We start from the raw sequence: 7176 nt of genomic DNA, 5'->3' as shown, positions 1-7176 counted from the left end.
CAGCCAAGCACAGAGAGTGGATGTGTCCATGATGCCACAAGGAAGCCAGAGCCACTGCCAGCAGGGCTTTAAGTGTCCCAAGAGAAACACTGAGCAGGACATTTCCCTTCTATGGGGTTCCTTCAAGATGTAGGTGACCTCAGCAGGTCCCCAAGGTCCCGCAGTGTCCTTGTTATGTTCATCACTGTCCTGGCATGTTGCTTCACAGCTCTCCTGTCCTTCTCAACATGTCTTCGTTTGACCAGCTTGTGGATCCCAAGGGAATGGAGCACTTCACAGATGTGGGTTGGGAAGGGAATCCGAATTGTGCAGCTCACAGTGGGAGCCCTTGGCTGGAGAGGCAGGCTTGGGGAGGTCGGCTCTGTGCCATAGGCTTCAGAGACAGGTGGAGCTGAGTTTGGATTTCAGCTCCATCTATGTTAAGACAGATGAACTAGGAGTTAGACAGCTTCAGAGATTTGTTGAGAAAATGAAATCCAAGATAACCATTATCACAGGAGATTGTACAACATTGTAATAATGCTATCTACAGGTGAGGAATTAATTCATATTTCTTTCTTTAATTCTTTTTTCCTAAATTCCATAGCAAATTCATTTCCCTTATATATTATACATTGCCCACTACATAATCAATTTTTTTTAATACGGGGTCTTACAGGGTCTTACTACATAGCCCAGGCTTGTAGTGATCCTCCTGTTTTCAGCCTCCCAAGCACTGGGATTACAGGTGCCTGCCGCCATGCCCAGTCTCAGTCACCATCTCAGTATGCCTCAGGGGCGGGGCCAGCACAGCATACTGCGGATGAACCCCAGTCCCTGTGCCTACCTAAGCAGGCGCTTTAGTCTGCTGAGCTATCTGGCTGGCCAAAACAGAGCTTGTGTCCTGAATATTTGGTTTTTATTTTTATTTATTTATTTTTTATGGTACTGAGGGTTGAACTCAGGACCTTCTGCTTGAAATGCAGGCACATATGCCACTAAGCTATCTCCCTAGCTTTACATAATCCATTCTGAAAGAAAAGAATTAATCTACAGTGTGAGAGACCAACCCATTTTCAGCTCTGCCGATGAACTTGAGGCACAAGGATTGTGAGTTGTAGAACTTGTTTGTTACACAAATGTTCTCTAAAATGAGGATCATGATAGCAACAATATTGAAAGATTTTTAAATTTTTTTAAGAAGACGGGTATTTATTGGTCACATATTATTTTTATTAAATGCCACTACATATATCAGGAAGTAGACTAGATGTTGTCATATGATTTAGAAAGGGACATCATAACCTAGGGGACTTGATGTCTACTTGTAAAAGTTATAAATGATCCCAAACAACACAAATTTCTCCACCTGGCCACTCTAAGAATGTCAGACAAGTGATTATCTTTATAGAGCACTGTCACCTGCACTGGAGAAAATCGTCAGCTCTTTGGCCACTACCTAGTTAGGACAATCCAAACCATCCTCACTCATGGGTATACATGCATTCCTGTAAGAAGATGATTTTAACTCTTTTGGGATGATACATTGGCTGTCCGGGGCTTTTTGAGGAATCTCCATACTAATTTTTATAGGGATTGTACTAGTTTACATTTGTTGTGGGTTTGCAAGGGGAACAACACAGAACACAAAATTTGTATTATTATTATTTTATAATAGCCACCCTCAGAGTCATATACAAAGACAGTGCAGGAAATCTGTCCATGCACTAAAGCCCCAAAGAATCCAGCTGAGGGCCTGGATCCCACAGCAGTGTCCTGCATGAGTCCAGCTGAAGATCTAGAGCCCATCACAGTGCCCACCATGAGTCCAGCTGGAGGCCAAGAGCCCACAACCCTGTCTCAACAAATAAAAACTCTTCATTCAGATCAGCTGCATAATTTGTATGACATGGCACAAAATAAAACTGTAAGCTTCCTGTTCAAAAAGCAGGGGAAAATAACATCTAAAGTCCTAAAGTTGGCAACATTTTCCCATCTTCCATAGCCTCCCTTTCCCTCACCATTGCATGTTTTTTAAAATTTGCTATTTAATGTGAAGCAGCATAAAAATTAAAACTTTGAATTATTGGCATGAATTTTATTGCTTATCTTAATTCTGAGTACAGTGTTAATTGAAAGTATAAGAATACTTAACTTATGTAGAATGGCAAAAATTATATAACACATGCCTCAGCTCTCCCCCATGCACGTGTCTTTTGCTCTTCGTAAGATTAAACTCAGTATATGAAATATGGGCACCTACTGCCGCACTCCACCTTCAGCTTGTTGGTAGGAAGGAATGCCAAGTGAAAGAAACTGGGGGCTTGTGTTTCTCTTTCTCTCTCCCTGGGGCACTGTTCTCAGAATGTGCTTGTGACTGACTCATACAGACAGGTGGCATGAAAATGCAAAGCTGTGACAGCGTCCCTTCATCCTTGGGCCTCTCAGAGTGCCACTGCTGTGGTTTAAATAGAAAGTGCTGTGCACTGAAGCCAGGCATAGTCCAGCTCGCTTAGTTGTGTATGAAGTGTGCCTCAGTCTTTCTGAGGACCCACTTATAGTGGGCCACCAAGATCTCTGCCTAGAGACTCATGAACAATACAGAATAACTCAAGGGGACCCCAAGAAACCACAGAGCAAGATGTTCGAATATGCCTTCCTTGTGCAGTCCTGTAGAGAGGAGCGCAAGAAGAAGAACCCAGAAGTCCCTGTCAGTTTTGCACAATTTTCCAGGAAGTGCTCAGAGAGGTGAAAGACGATGTCTGGGAAAGACAAGTCTAAGTCTGATGAAACGGCCAAGGCAGATAATGTTCGCTATGACCACGAGATGAAAGATTATGGACCCAAGAAGGGAGGTAAGAAGAAAAAGGACCCCGCTGCACCCAAAAAACCACCGTCTGGATTTTTCTTGTTTTGTTCAGAATTTTGCCCCAAGATCAGATCCACCAACCCTGGTTTCTCTATTAGCAATGTGGCCAGGAAGGTGGGCGAGATGTGGAATAATTTAAGCGACAGTGAAAAGCAGCCCTATCTCACCAAGGTGGCAAAGCTGAAGGAGAAGTATAAGAGGGGCGTGGCTCGCTATAAGTCTAAAGGAAAGTTCGATGGTGCAAAGGTCCTGCTAAAGTTGCCCGGAAAAGGGTAGAAAAGGAAGAGGAAGAAGAGGAGGAGGAGGAGGAAGAAGATGAAGAAGAGGAGGAGGAGACAAAAACTTGTCTCGTTATGAATCTCTTAGATAGGGGAGCTCTGTGACTGACTGGTTCCTAGGTTAAATGCCAACCGGATTGCGATCATGTGGTCTCTCAAATGCCCCAGAAATTGGCAGTAGTTGCTCAGCGTGGCCACAGGGGTCCAGAACACTGTGAACCTGTATTAAAGCTGTACATATTTCCAAACAGTTTAAACTGAACAGGCACCCTGTATTTTCCTCACTCTGTGCACCTTGCTGCGGCTGTCAAAAGGCATTTGGAGATGTCTCTGGCATTTGTTTTTTAAGTTGTAAGGTGGTGTTAACTGTAGGGTCATTGGCTAGAAACTGTGAGTTACCAATTGTACATATCTAGAGTTTTTAAAAAGAACAAAGCAACCCAGGCAAACCCTTGATGCTTCCTGCTTGGTGCTGAGGCCATGGGGCAGATGCCACTGAGAAGGGACCTTGGACCTGCTGTTGCTGCAGCTGTGACAGGTGTCCAGTCAGCTTCTGTGTGTAGTGACATAGCATCCTGCTGCCCTGTCTTAGCTGGGGACTGAGAAGGCCAGCAGGCCTGAGAAGTGTTTGGATTCGCTACTGTTTTGTTCTTTTAGTTAAGTGTTAAACTGTTTCCAAACTGTAAAACTTCATTTGCAAAGAGTCAGAGAAGGTTCAAGAAGCTTCTGTACTTAAACACAATTTGCAATGTTGTGTTATTTTTTGCATGTTTAGAATGCTGAAATATTTTCCAAGTTAAATAAATAGTATTTTTTTAAAAAAAAAAAAGATCTCTGTCTATGGAGTTCTGAAATGTGCTACACAAATACAGTGGAAAAGAACGTGTCCTTACACCCTGTACATCTCCTTTCTTAAACTCATGTGTCATTGTCCACTCAAACTTCACTTACAAAGTACAAGTTCAGTGATAAAATTATTAAAGTCTAGTTGGGTGTGTTGTTTATGCCAATAATTGTAGTCTTCTGAGGCTGAGGCAGCAGGATTTCCAGGAAGTTGAGGCCAACCTGGGCCACATAATGATTTGAAGGCCTGCCCAGAGTAAGACCCTATCTCAAAGAACAAAATTATTAAGAACTGTAAGCTGCAACAGTAGAATATTAAACCAAGCACAGAACCCTTTTCAGCATGTGGCCTTGTGGGAATTCATTGGCTGCACTTTAATTAAACTGGTCCTGGTCTCCATTACCAAATATTCCCTGGGAACCGACACACTCCTGACAGCCACGAGGGCTCAGCACATAGTAAGCTGTGCTCAGGACAGTAGGGCAGCAGGCGGCGTGCACCGTGGACTTGGACCATGCTGCTCTGTCAGACTGAGAGGCCCACAGAAAGCTGTTCTAAAGACAGAATGCAAGTGGGACCTTGGGAGACAAAAGCTTAGAAACTCCTAAGCTTTTTAATCTCTGCTACTTCACTTGTTCCATAGGTGTTTAACTCCCTTCTTTGAGTGCATCGCATTTAGGGAATGATTTTAATTTTTCTATGCTAAAAATATTTTTATTGTTTTGGACATCACCAACTAAGACAGAAGCTGCAACAAAACTTAGCTAGTCATGCTCATAATTATACACTATGTACTTTTCCCTATAAATAGTATAGAATTCTAACCAATGTACACCTTAATGGGAGATACACTGCATGGTGAAATCCAAATTTCCATATTAATCAAATGGAGTAGATGGGGCTATCCACCCACCTATCTTTACAGAAGTTTGATTAAAAAAATAGAATAATATTAAGGCAAGAACCCATGCCAGGGATGGTGAATTGTTTAAAGCTTTCAATGATATAAATAGCCCACTGGGGCACGCATGCTATAGGTTTGTCACCACTGACCTAGGCCGTGCTGGACACTTGATGTGAATGTTGGGGTAAATACTAAGTCAAAATACGAATACTCCCCCCAAAATCAGATAAGTTAAGGATTCTTTCTACCTCGTTGAGGATTCCTTGCTAAATATAAATAGCGATAATTGGACAGAGAGTAAATGTGGACTTAAAATCCCCAGGCTTAGGTCAAAGGTCCTCTCATTTGGCTCCTTGCACCCATTTTTCGTCTGTACCAGTGGAGATGGGTCCTGTTCTATACCTTCACAACAGTGTGTGTAAAGCAACTATGTTAGCTATCAATATGCATGAGTCTTTCATATTATATCTGTTAACTATACCACAAGATTCTAATCTACCTACATATTTGATCAAATTCTTGGACTTTCTCTGGGAAGGGTCAGGATAAGTATACCAAGCTGCTATAACAAGTCATTCCTGAATCTCAGCAGCTTATGTGATTAATAGGCGTTTTCTCCACTGTGTCCATCTGCCGCAGGATGGATGGCTCTCCTGGGTGACTCTTCTCATGCCAAAACTCAGGAGCCTGTGGTCTTTCCACGCCCAGCATGCAGCTTCGGCAAAGGCTACCATATAGGAGGAGGAGAGACATGCAGAGGATTTCTGTACCAGCCCTGGAAACAGTGCATGTGTCTAATCAGATCCCATGACCAGAATGTAGACAAAACGGCCTCAGACTCTCTGAGAGACCATGAGCGCAGTTGTCAAATGTGCCCCCAAAATGGCACAGTATTTGTTAAGCACCTGTGACATGTCTGCTGCATTTTAGGAGAACTATGATAGCCCAGTAGGAGAAGCAGAACTACTTTTACTTTCTTGTAGACCAAATCTAGCCAAGAAAAACCTAAGTATCACTGTAGTAATGTCTAACTAGACTTGGGTTGGAGTCTAGGCCTGGCTTATTAGCTGGGGGAAGTAGCATACATGTATGTGAGTTAATGCTCAAGGACACATTTATTCACATGCTATTTGAGAAGGCACATTAGTGACCATGAATTTGTAATATAGATTCGATACAGAGATAGCTGTACAGGAACAAATTATTTATGAGGAATGTGAACATTACATATATCTAAAATATACCAATAAGATCTGATTAAAAAATAAAATAATACTTCAGAACTTAAAACATGGTGCCAGAGAGATAGCTAGCTTGGTGGTCTAAATGTCTGCCTGGCAAGCACAAAGACACAGGTTTAATCCCTGGTACTGCAGGCCATGCTGGCCAAGCACCCAGCTGGCCACCGAAACTGGACATGGAGATGCATTGTGGTAATCCCATTACTGGGGAGGCTGAGACAGGAGGATCGCTGTGAGTTTGAGCTGCATAGTGAGACCCTGTACCAAATAAATAAATAAATAAATGATTTTTTGAAAAATAAAAAAAAAGAATTTAAAAAACAATAGATACTGCGTTGAGGGCAGTACACACACACACACACACACACACACACACACACGCACGGACCCAAGCTCCAGCCACACAAATCTGGAGAGTCCAAATTTGTTCACATAAAACAACAGTGAAAAAACCTGGAAATCTACAGGTAAGTGCTGCAGCCTGAACTTCTAAGAATAGTTCAGGGATTGTAGTTTCTAACCCATCTACTGGCATGGTCTCGATTTGTTTGGACTACACTGTGTTTTGTTTTTGTATTTTAGGAAAGGGTCTACAGGGTGTACAGGGTCTCACTACTAGGCTGGACTAGTAGTGATTCACCTGTTAACAAGCTCCCAAGAGCTGGGATTATAGACCCGCACCACCATGCCCAGTCTCAATTGACATCTCAGCATGCCCCAGGGGTGGGGTTGGCAAGGCAGGCCTGAGGATTGAACCCCTGTGTGTGTTGTTTTGAATGTCTGAAGAAACATTTTTAAATGCAGAAGATGTTAGCCACATTCCCTAGCATAAGTACAAAAACTGGCCACATCCCACCCTCCATGGTGCCAGCCATTGCAGCTGAGTGGGGGCCAGTCCTGTAGGCCACATTAACACTGCCAAGCCCTTCTCAGGGCCCCACATAGGGAATCAATCCTTGATTGTTATCTACCTTGTAATCATACTTTTATCTTAAAATGTTTGTCTTTATATTCATGTCTCTCTGAAAGGGAAATAAAAACTAGAATTAAAACTAATATTT

At 42.7% G+C, this 7176-nt stretch overlaps 1 pseudogene; it reads left to right on the top strand.

Moving 5' to 3' along the window:
- The first annotated feature begins 227 nt into the window (after positions 1-227).
- LOC101592722 lies at positions 228-3231 on the top strand (annotated as a pseudogene).
- The last annotated feature ends 3945 nt before the right edge of the window (positions 3232-7176 follow it).

The sequence above is a fragment of the Octodon degus genome, unplaced genomic scaffold (genome assembly GCF_000260255.1).
Source record: "Octodon degus isolate 3935 unplaced genomic scaffold, OctDeg1.0 scaffold00111, whole genome shotgun sequence".
NCBI lineage: Eukaryota > Metazoa > Chordata > Mammalia > Rodentia > Octodontidae > Octodon > Octodon degus.
The sequence above is the reverse complement of the archived record's forward strand: the minus strand, read 5'-3'. Positions and strand labels throughout refer to the sequence as shown.